General features: G+C 36.0%; 1 long non-coding RNA gene across 2 annotated transcripts in view; it reads right to left on the bottom strand.

Moving 5' to 3' along the window:
* LOC116475600 (uncharacterized) overlaps nt 1–12,092 on the bottom strand; it is a 43,474-nt gene that overhangs the window by 17,164 nt on the left and 14,218 nt on the right. The window contains exons 1-3 of one of the 2 annotated variants that reach the window (XR_004249937.1): nt 10,889–11,349; nt 9,355–9,485; nt 5,499–5,591 (exon numbers count right to left, since the gene is read on the bottom strand). This is a non-coding gene — a long non-coding RNA (uncharacterized LOC116475600). Of the gene's footprint in view, nt 1–5,498; nt 5,592–9,354; nt 9,486–10,888; nt 11,350–12,092 lie in introns of those variants that run through there. The other variant, XR_009210637.1, reaches the window with a different exon arrangement.

Genomic DNA, 12,092 nt, shown 5'->3' with positions numbered 1-12,092 from the left:
TATTAAGTTACTACAGATGTTTTCTATTTTTCAGATAATTAATTACCATCAAAAATTATATATGTATTTGTTTATTTTTATTACATCTCCTTACCCATATTAGACTTTATATTAGTACAAATAAACTTTTGTTGGCTTAATCTTTTGAGATTATATTTTTCATATCTGCAGGCATGTATTATCTAGACTGAAAATAGAACATCAATAGTATGTATCCTTTTCTTTATAAAGTTCATAATCTAGTAAAAGAGAAAGTAAAGATACACAAGTGTATTAGCTGTCTATTGCTGCAAAGCCAATTACCACAAACTCAATAACATAAAACAATAAACATTTATTATCTCACAGTGTCTGAGGGTCAGGAATCTAGGTGTCTTAGCTGGGTGGTTCTGTCTTGGGATCACTCCCAAAGTTTCAGCCACATATTGGCTGGAGCTATAGTTATTATCTCCAGGTTCAATGGGGAGAAGTGAATATGAATATCATTCATTTCCAAGATAACTGATATTGGTGGGTTTCAGTTCCTCACGATGTGGGCCTCTCCAAAGGTTGCATGAGCAGCCACAATATTGGTTTCCCCAGAGTGAGTAATTCAGGGAAGAGAGGAAGAAAAAGAGAGTGAGAAGAGCAAGAAAGAAATAAAATCCTGGAAGGAAACCTCAGATTTTTATAACCTAATCTTGCAAGTGAAATCTTACTACTTCTGCCATATGCTATTCACTAGAAAAGAATAACTAAGTCTAGTCCTCACTCAAAAGGAGATGAATTAAGGTGTGTATTTTGCAATGAGGAGTATCAAATAATTTAGAGATGTATCTTTTAAATGACTACAATAAGTTAGAAAGGTTACATTGAAAAATTCCAATAATATAGGCAGAGCATTCTAAGAATTTATAAATATATAAGAACAAGTTAAAATGATAAGTAAAGGTTTAAATGAAAAAAATGATTATTGATGCCTTTTGAAAAATGAATATTTGATAAAAATCACTTTAGGTAGAAGAAACAAAGAAACTGCAGAATGTCACTGAGGAATAGAAAATAGTTTGATCAGGACAAAATTTTATGTGAGAGAGGAGGATTGGTGATCTGTTGCTGAAGGAAGAAAGCCACCTATTCCTGTTCTTGTTTGATTTACAGATGGCCAGAAAATAATAAAAGAAAATAAAAAAAATATTTGCAAATGCTTATGGCTTAATCAGCATAGCCCTGCTCTTACGGAAAGTGAAGCAGCAGCAGCTGTGTGAGATGTGATTCAGGATTCCATCCAGTTGCCTGCTTCCCAGCATCCTTACAACTTGCATAGTGCTAGACGTACATGTATCCTTCCCTCCAGCAAGAAAATGTCTCAATTTTTCTATTGGAGCTTGCACTCTATCTGAGATTGCACCCTATTAAATTTCAATGAATAACTCATTTTATTGACTAATACATCTCAGAAGCATGATAAATACTTTTATGGCCCCTTTTATTGTGCAAGTGCTTTATCAATGTGAATATTCAGATTTGCTTTTTCAACTGAGAGTATGCTAACACATCAAACCAGGCAAATACGTTACTCAGATAGACAGCTAAATCCTGGGTTGGGGTAGAAGTAAAGTAAAGGAATTAGCTAATAATTTTCAAACTGATCGATTAAGTCAAAAGCTCAAACTATCCACCAGATTGAAACTTTGTTTAAACCTTATTAATTACAAACTTGGAGGACAAAAGAAGACTGACCACAAAAGTTTAGAATTCTCAAAGTGGGCTTAAATTCTTTCATTTATCTTGGGAGGGAGGAAAGATATTACTTTTATCAAAGTTTATACAGAGTAACCCTAATGGTGAAGTTAAGCTCCTGAGACATTTCATAGTACATAAATCTCCAATATTTGACATGTTTTCTGATGCCTCACCAAAGGCAAACATATTATAAGATGCAACTGACACACTACTTCCAAACAGAAGCCAGGGAACTGCCAACACTTGTAATGGCCAAACATAAAAACGATTAAGTCATCATATCAGATTGTTTACCTGTTTGTGTAATACTGTTGGAAAATATGTTCTGACAGTCTCAAAAACAATATAATTTTTTTGAGAACTGAGGATGACATAACCTTTTTATGATTTTACAAATGTCATAAAATATAGGATCTATCTAGAGGGTAATTTCACCTTGATTTTCAATTAACTTAACCAAACAGGGTAAATACCATTAGTCACAATAACTTTCACAACCTCAGTCATTATCCATCAAACTGCTTTGTGGATCATTTCTGTTTTTATAGTTGGAATAAATAAGCATGGCATAAAACACATCAAGTCTTTTCGTCCTGCAGTAGCTAAACTTGTCTATCTCCTATGCACATTTCAAGCTATGAAGAATTTTTTGTATATTCTACATCCTTTAAAAAAATGGTGGGCAAATGTTTAACACAGTAAACTAAACAGTGTGGAAATGGAGAAAATGTGTGCTTATATTTAATAAAAATTAAGAGAAGTGTTTATTTAGAAAATATATGCTTTTAGTATTAATCAAGAATGTGCTGCAGCACACTATCAATTTCTTTCTTTCTTTTTTTTTTTTTTCAGATGAAGTTTCACTCTCGTCACACAGGCTGGAGTGCAATGGCATGATCTCCACTCACTGCAACCTCTGACTCTTGGGTTCAAGTGATTCTCCTACCTCAGCCTATCAAGTAGTTGGGATTACAGGTATGTGCCACCATGCCCAGCTAATTTTTTTTTTTTTTTTTTTTTTTTTTTGTATTTTTAGTAGAGATGGGGTTTCAGCATGTTGGCCAGGCTGCTCTCAAACTCCTGACCTCATGTGATTGGCCTTCTTCAGCCTCCCAAAGTGCTCGGATTACAGGCGTGAGCCACCATAACCAGCCCACATTATCAATTTCTTTTTCTTTTTGTTTTTTTAAGACAGAGTTTCACTCTGTCACCCATGCTGGAGTGCAATGGCATGATCTCAGCTTACTGAAACCTCCGCCTCCCAGGTTCCAGTAACTCTCCTGCCTCAGCCTCCCAGGTAGCTGGGATTACGGTGGCCCACCACCACGTCCAGCTAATTTTTGTAGTTTTTAGTAGAGACAGGGTTTCACCATGTTGGACAGGCTGGTCTCGAACTCCTAAACACAGGTAATCCTCCCGCCTCAGCCAACCAAAGTGCTGGGATTACAGGCGTGAGCCACCCCACCTGACCCACACTATCAATTTCTAATGCTAATTGGGCACAATCAGTTTCTAAAGGTTACCTATTAATCCTTAATAAGAAATACACATATTCTAAGGAGACAGCATTTTCTCACACTCGTAAGATAAATTACTGTTAGGTTTATTTGTGTTCCTTGTCCTCACTCACTCACACGTTTGAACCAGTAGCTCTCATCATTAACTTCCGGGAAGGAATAATTAACCCAATGCTTTAACGCCATCACGGGGGTCTCAATATCTTGTATTTCTCTTCCCAGTCTCACCATGTGTTTTTTCTCCCTGTTTTGTTTTCCTTCTTTAACAAATTACACACCATTTTTAACAGCACTGCTTCTGAAATCAGTCAACTCTACTTAAATGGTTCAAACAATCAGATGCAAAAGTACAGTTTAAAATTTCACAGGCTCTATTTTAAAGAGGGAAAGCAAACTTCCTCAGGAAGAACAACATCCAATAGAGAGTGTGGAAAGTTTCATAAGACAGTCAGTGGTGGAAGGCTTAAAATATAGTTCCCTAAACATCTTTCATATAGACTAGCTCTTCTTTTCTCAAAATTGCTCATTTCTCAAATACTCCATCTTTCTCATAACTCCTTTAAAATGTAGTGTGTGTGTGTGTGTGTGTGTGTGTGTGTATACAGTGTCAGTATCTGAAATGAAGAAATTACGTTGTGATATCTTACCTTTAATTTTCTATTATTGTTTTGACACATAGAGTATATATTATATATCTTACCTCATTTAGAAATACACACAACCCTATGAAAGACCTTTCGGTAGCCCCATCTTATTCCTGAGAAAGGTAAAGTTACAGACATTTTTTAAGCAATCTCGAGCCTTTTAGGCATTCAGCCCCACAATGGAACTCAGCCCCCTGTCTCTTTAAGTTCAGCATTCCTAAGGTGATACCTGCTGGAATCCAAGTATTTCTCCATAATCTGAAAAGCAAAGTTTTCTGCTCATCTCAAATATATATATTTTTGTGACTAGTGCTATGGACTGAATTGGGTCCCCCCAAGACTCGACTCATATGTTGAACTCCTAATGCACAATGTGATGGTATTTGGAGACGGAGACAATGAGAGGTAATTAGGGCTACATGTGGTTATGAGCGTGGGGCCCTCATGATGGAATTATCGGTATTATAAGAAGAAGAAGAGCAGAAATTGCTTTCTCTCCATCATATTATGACACAGGATGAAGATGGCTGTCTACAAGCCAGAAGGAAGACTTCTACAAGATATTGTATTGAGTGGCACCTTGAATTTAGACTTTCCAGTTTCCAAATTTGAGAAATAAATGTCTGCTCTAAAGTCACCAGTCTATGATTTTTTTAATAGAAGTCCAAGCTAATACAGTTATACAATTCTCATCTTCATAAATTCATTAACTTAGAAATATGACCTTTTTGGGCCCCATATTTTTCTATTGCTTAAATTTTAAAACAATTATATTAGACTAATTAATGCTAATGATGTTTATCTGTCTCTCACTTTGATTCCCTTTTATTGATGGAATATTCACTTTTTCTTGTCTTCTTTTTGGCTTCTCAGAAGGACTTAATAATGACTGATTTAATCAGAATGTTTGCAGAAGCAAGTAAATTACGCTGGGTCACTAGGTAGTCAGTTTAAATGAAATTCATAGATACAGAAGAATCACAAAAAATAAAATTAGTTAATATACTAATTTAGTTAGGAAAGTTATTCCAATTCCAGAAACTTCAGTAGAAGTCACCATCCAGAAAACTCACTATCCTTTGCAGGAGATCAAATAAATGGTGTTTTAGTTAAAAAGCAAAGGAAGGTTCAGAACTATGGATGAGTTTCAAATAAAAACTAAATACATTATGTTATATTCTAATTTCTCACTATCGTTATTAATATTCAATCATTGTCTTATAATCTGTTTGAATTATTGTCTCTTTTTAAGAAGAACATACTCATATTCATAAAACAATTGGCACCTGTCACAGGTTGGTTTACCTGAAGCAAACACTGAGGTGATATTTGGGATTCATGATAGGATTAAACATATCAGATAAAATGTTTAGAATATTTTAATGCTAAAATATTCAAAGGATCACTTAAGCTGAATATAACCATTGGGAAATACAAAATATTTGTTTTTCCTTCTTTCTTTTTAATAGATGGAAATCTTTAATCTGAAACTCTTCTTTGAGAGGAGATTAATTAGTAAAATTCTAGTGCCCTCTCTCTTAGCTCATTCTGTCCATGGGAGGTGGAATGAATTAATAAATTTATAAATTTGGGAAAGAATAGCTGGACATACCTGGCTTCACTCTGGCCTTCTTCTTCCTCTGGGAAGCTGACCAAAGAGAATATAAGTTCTACCTGCTCTTCCCGGGTAGGCTTCCATATGTTTCTGTTTGGGGACAAAGGGTAAACACCAGTGTAATTTTAGTGCTTGCTGCAAATAAAAGCATAAAAGCCACATACCAAACTGGCCTCTCTTCAAAATAAAAGAGATATTTGATATTCACCTTTGCTCTTGGTGTAATTTCTCACTATTTCATTATCTAAACATGAAAGTGGGTGTTCTGAGAGTTTTCCTCAGGAACTCCCAATAGCTATAAAAAATACACAAAACAAAATCTTAATTCGTCTCATAACAGTGAGTTCAAATTACTTTTCATATGAGTAAAAGAAAAGGGAAAATTAACAAGTAAATTAGAAGAGAATAATTCTGCTTTCACTTCAAGGTAATCAAAATTCTTATAAACAGTATCACTATCTGATAGTAACACAACCCAATAAATAATGTAAAAAACTGAAGTTTTTATCTACTATGCCAAATATGATTCCTCTGGTTTCTTTTTGTTTGTTTAAGAAAGTATTTTTAAAAGTTAAATTGACCAAATGGGCTACTTATACTGGCATTGTATAATCAGAGTCAGAAATGTTGAATAAACAAATCAATAAAATGGAGCTGTATATTAAAAACAACAAGCAGGGTTTGTCCTAAATGTTTGTTCGATAGCCAGGTTTACTTAGAGCCAGCATATAAAAGATTTTGTGATTAGGCCCCAAAGCACAAAAATACCAATTAATTATGATGATTAGATATGTCTTCATTAGTAGTCTATAAATAAATCATGCAAAGCATTATGCAGTCAGCTATCCTGGAAAAATATTCTTCTAAAGGGCTGTGAAAACAGCTTAATTAATTATAAATGCTTTGAAACTTAGAGCATTATATTTTGAAATGTTACAGCATACATACATACACATGTTATATATGTTTGGAGGTATTTGTCAATCTGTTTCGGTGTTTGTTAATGCTACTGAGCAATAAAATGCTTCCCAGAATCAAGATGAAAATGTGTTAAAAATCTGTATTTATTGTTAAAAGTAAAAATGTTATTTAGAACACTTATATTTCCAATTCCTCTCATGTTTTCAGATGACAGAGTGTTTTTCTTTGATATTTAACTTCTACGCTTCCAGAAATGCTTTGTAAATGTTCTCTTCTCTTCCCATCCCATTCCCTCCCTGCCCTCAGAATATTTTCCTGATTTATTCAAAAAGATTTATTCCTGAAAACATTCCATTATTAAAAATATTTCAATTATGCTTATAATTAACCTGTTTTTTGAAGCTGTATTCCATTCACTCCATCAGATCTTCTGCCTTCCACTGCTCCCTGGTAGACCCACAGGACAATGATCTCTATGAACTGCATCAAGTGTTTCCCTTGCCCTGCAGTTTCTAGTTGAGCTTGGCTAATGGATATCCCTGGCAGGAGATCAGAGGTAGGTAGGAAAATTTATTTTCCTTGCTCCTTTTCTGCAGGTTGATTGTATACCTCTGCCAAAGGTCACAGCTCTTGACGGGTGATGCTTGCTACACAAATCGCTCTACGGGTTTTAGTCCTTTCAGATATAAGGGTGTTAACAGGTCTCTCTACTATAACTGGCCCTGAGGTATAGAAATCTCTTTTGATTTCTCTATACCCTGTTCTAGCTTTTGTATATCATCATTTTATTAATTTCATCTCAAATTATCCAATTTGAGTACATAATCTGTTCTATGCAATACCCTGACATGATTATTTTTGTAAATCAACAATACAAAAATAGAGTAAAACATGAACATCCTCATTACATCTTCTGATTTTGAATACTGAAAATACAATTCAAATTGGCCTAAGCACCTGGATTGTTCTAGTTCTCTGAGTCAATATATCACATGCAGAAGGATGCACTTTTCTGGCTACTTGTGGTTTAAATGGGCCAGAACAGTTCAGGGCACCATCAAGCATGCTTTTGCATATACTACCCTAGAACAAGTGTGTGTCAGTCAGGGTCCATTCAGAAGACAAAATCAAGTCAGTTATTTTAACAGAAAAGGTTTTATATAAATAATTGTTAATTAGGTACTAAAGACTTAAAATGGCAAAAAGAAAGATAATTGCATTGTTATGGAAGGAGTTTCTATAGGCTGCAGCTACCCTACTAGGACTGGGTATGCAAACATACAATCTTGGAGGAAGGTCTGTGCAGAGCTGAAACTCAGACCTCAGATAAAGTGTGCTGCTTCACCCATGCTTGTGTCTCTTTGCTTGAGGGAAATATCTTATGGGACTAGGACCCAGGCCTCTGAAAAGGAATAATGATTGACAGCATCAGGGGCTGCTGTTTTTGCAGGAGCACATTGAGACTGATTCTGCAAATGTTGAAGAACTGCAAAGTCAGTTAAACATTCTACAGAGACAAACTCCTGCTACCAGCAGGAAGAGGTGAGATGAGGCTAAGGTGATGCTCAGTGACAGGAAGCAAACGGGAAGCCAGCACCAAACAAACAAGATGGAGCAAGTCTCCTTTCCCTCTTCCATCCTTACAGCTCCCTCTAGTGCTCTCTACTAGCCAAGGCTAAGAGGAAGGCAGCTGGCAAAGCAGACATGAAGCTTGCAGATTTCCAGTTCAGCTTCACAGAGCAGAGTGTAGAAGAAACAGCGTGAGCTGAGAGGCAATAACTTAGTAACCGTGTAAGATAACAACCAGAGGTCAACTATACTCATTGATTAGAAACATAGTTTCAGGATTCCTACCTTATCAAACCTTATATGAGGCTAGATTTTCTGAACCACAGGAAAGTTTTAGTCCTTTCGACTTTCTACTTGGGAAGTTGATATGACAAAGAAAACAATTATAACAAAATATGAGAAGTGCCATGACAGGAGCTATAATATGAAGCTTTTAAAATGGCATTTCAATTAGCAATGTAGGGTCCAGGGAGAGCATCTGATTGGAGGTAATGTTGAAGTTGGATTTGAATCCTGAAAAGATTCAATAGACAGGAGCCTACTGAGTAGATACTAGAATTAATTCAAAAGCTTGATAACCATATTTGGGAAAACAGGAAGGTCAAACATCAGAAAATACAGGTAATTTCCACTGGAGGAATTTCCTGGTTAGAACACAGGAACCACTCACTGTGTTGTTCCTGAATACCACTGAACTAGACCTACTGTCACTGGGCACAGCTGCCATGAACACAGCGATGGTCAATAATTTTTCACAGGCCTTTGTGAATTTTGTATCACCTCCTGAAAATTCAAAGTGGGCCATCCAGTAGGTTGAATCTAGGTCAGTTGCCCTGCTCTAGGTGCCAGGGGAAAGAAAGAAGAATATATGACCTTATTAGTCTGACCTTAAATTCTGGCTTCCTCCAAGATTTACATAGTAAGGATTTATTTATTTATTTGTTTGTTTATTTATTTATTTATTTATTTTTGACAGAGTCTTGCTCTGTCACCCAGACTGGAGTGGAATGGAGTAGCTGGGACTACAGATGCATGCTACCATGCCTGGCTAATTTTTGTATTTTTAGTAGAGACAGGGTTTCACCATGTTGGTCAGGATCTTCTCAATCTCCTGACCTCATGATCCATCTGCCTCGGCCTCCCAAAGTACTGGAATTACAGGTGTGAGCCACCACACCTAGCCCATAGTGTGGATTTTAATCCCAAATAAGGTTAACATGTGCATGATAGGTTCACAACATTCCCACTAGCAATTATCTCTTTGGTAACCTAGAATTCATATAAAATCTTTTGCCCATTCTAATAAAAAAAACTTCCTGTCTAATACTATGAAACTTCCTCTCATTGCAAAAATCCAGTTTACCAGTGTCCCAAAAGGAGACAGTTTTAACCCTCTTCAGTTATAGCATCTGGCTCCAACACCAGAATCCTTCAATAGTCTCCATATTGAACTGAGATCTCCTAGATCCAGTCTTGATCTTGCCATAGTAGTGACTGAAAGAAAGGAGAAGTAGATTTATGTAAATCTTTCATTCCTAGGGGTTCTGAACTCTTGCTGGTTTTATATGTATAGCTCAGTCTTTTACAAATAAATATGGTCACATAAGAATTCCCCTTGGGACCAACTGGGGACCCACCCTTCCTGATGTATTATGTATCATATATTATCTTTCCTCTTGACTTTCAATATCAATTACCCTATACAACACACTAACTCACTTTATTGTTTGCTGACTCAGGTCATGAGATTCTGAATTGGCCAGCTGGCAATGTTTACTCCCATGCAATCATTACTGAATACCCTGGTGTAACATTTCTCCCTTGAATATTACTAGTTTCTAAACCCGCATTCCCATTATTTCAGAGATAGGAATAAAGATATTGTGAATAACTAATTAGATTTAATTGGAAGATATACTAATTTCAATTCTATTGTATACTGACTGTGAAATAAACAGCAATATATATGTTTCAAATGTTTCAAACCATAGGTAGTATCCTATGACATGATATCTAACTTATTCTTCAACAAAGTATGTAAGACTAAAGAAACCTAAGGGCATTATCCCATTTTCCTGCTTTGTTCATAGGAAACTGAATTCCTTGCTTGGAAGAAATTATGAGAAATATAATGACATTGAATTAAGCATTCAGTTGTGTAACATATAACGATGCTGACCTGAGGCACTACATGAATTCTTCATGACAAAAGCAGTAAAACAATCATCAACTGATTCCAAACAGTTGTCCAAACAATTATCCTATAGTATTATAGGTTCGTATTTACTACTTTTGGTAAAATATCTTGGTACACTGCTAAGGAGAATCCTGTGTTGTTGTGCTTGTGAGTAGCCACTATCTTTTCAACCATGGCCACTTTGTTCATTAAATTCTAAAGTTGCTGTAGAAGGAAGATGACCTACATTGGGAGATTAGGTTATCTTGTCCATCTAAATATTATGAGCTATTTGGCTAGAAATGTCCTTTGGATTAATATGTAGTATGAATATTATTTATGTTCTGAGCCCATTTTAAAAAATTCTTCCATGCTTCTCTTCCCCAATCCCCACCCCTGCCAAAAAAAAAAAAAAAAAAATCTGTCATTAGTCCCCCAGTTCAGTTCCTTTGAGATCCCTTATCTAGTTTCTAGGCAAACTGGCAGCCATTTGCCATAAATTCTGGTAAGTTGATATTTAAGGCAATTTGAAACTATTATCAAAGCACAAGAGAAAACTGGACTTCTTGTGGTATTATTTTGCCCATGAGGTCCACAAGTCATCCAGTAGGTTTTAGAGAGAAAATCCTCCCAATTGTCAAAATAAATTAATGTGTTTAATGCTTGTGTCTAAGCATTTCCAAAAGATCTTAGCATTTCCATTTTCCCAGGGCATCCTTACCTTGGTAAGTTGCGATGGGTGTCTTTAAGAAGAGGTACAAGGAATTTTCATAGTGTATTCTTCAGTGTCAATGGGCTATCAATGGGAGTTAGTGTTCAGGGTGCCAAAATACTCTTTCCCTACCAATTCCCTAATTTTTACATAAGAGATGAGGAAAAGCTCTGAATTCAACTGATAGTTTAATTTTACTATCTCTAATACCACATTTTGTTTTTTGCCAGCTCAGTCCCTGCAGCAACAAAAGATAAGAGATTCTTTTATCTTGATCCTAGAAACTCCCTGGATTTCAGTCTGTGCTGTGAGCCTAGAATTCAAAGATTTTAACTTGTCATTCTGTTTCTTTAAGCTGTCCATTGATGTTCAAAACAGCTGCCCCTTCTCTAAGTCCATAAATTCCTCACGTACACCCCACTATTCTGTGGTGGGGGCAACTCAATTCCCAAAAGCCATCACTGCAATGAGCACTTGATGCCAGGTGATTACAGAAAACAATTTGATTAGCTTTTTCACTGTTACTGAATTCCTGTCTTGGCATTTAAGCAAGATTTTGACTGGTTTCTGCCCCAGCTATGCCAGATGAACAATTAATAGTTTCCACATTTCCTTGAAAGTATCTGATGCACCCCATTCCCAGGTAACAATTTCTCTCTCAGTTAGAAATTTTGGATGTGAGCAGAAAAAGCAGTTTTAGCTAATAAAAGGAGAATATAAATTTGTTGAAAGAATGTTGGGTAGCTCACAGAATTAGCTGGCATGATGGGGTACCTGCTAAGAAAATGGGCAGAAAACAACAGAAGCTTTGTAGAGGGAACCCAGCCAAGAGTATGATGAAGAAATACTCTTGTTTGGATGCCCCATAGGTACTACCAGTGCCATCAACAAGATCTGCTGCTGGATACTACCACTGCTACATACAGCAGAAAATAGTAAATCGTGGATCCAAAAGACACAAATCCAAACACAGATCATTATTATGCATGAGAAAGAATGCAAAACAAACAGGAGAGAAACAGAAGTTTATCTCTTGGTGATATACAGCAATATAACAGAGGAAATCATTATTTGAGATTTAAATGGGGAGGGGTTTTGAGAGGCATTTGGTTAATGTGCCATCACCACCCGATACCTTCCATTATGGCCAATAATCAGCTGGATGGCTTTGAAAATATCACTTTTTCTTTACTATAACTGGTTCAATGTTTCT

This window comes from Hylobates moloch, unplaced genomic scaffold, assembly GCF_009828535.3.
Source record: "Hylobates moloch isolate HMO894 unplaced genomic scaffold, HMol_V3 SCAFFOLD_2, whole genome shotgun sequence".
Classification (NCBI taxonomy): Eukaryota; Metazoa; Chordata; class Mammalia; order Primates; family Hylobatidae; genus Hylobates; species Hylobates moloch.
Note: the sequence above shows the minus strand (reverse complement) of the source record. Positions and strands in the feature narration are given on the sequence as shown.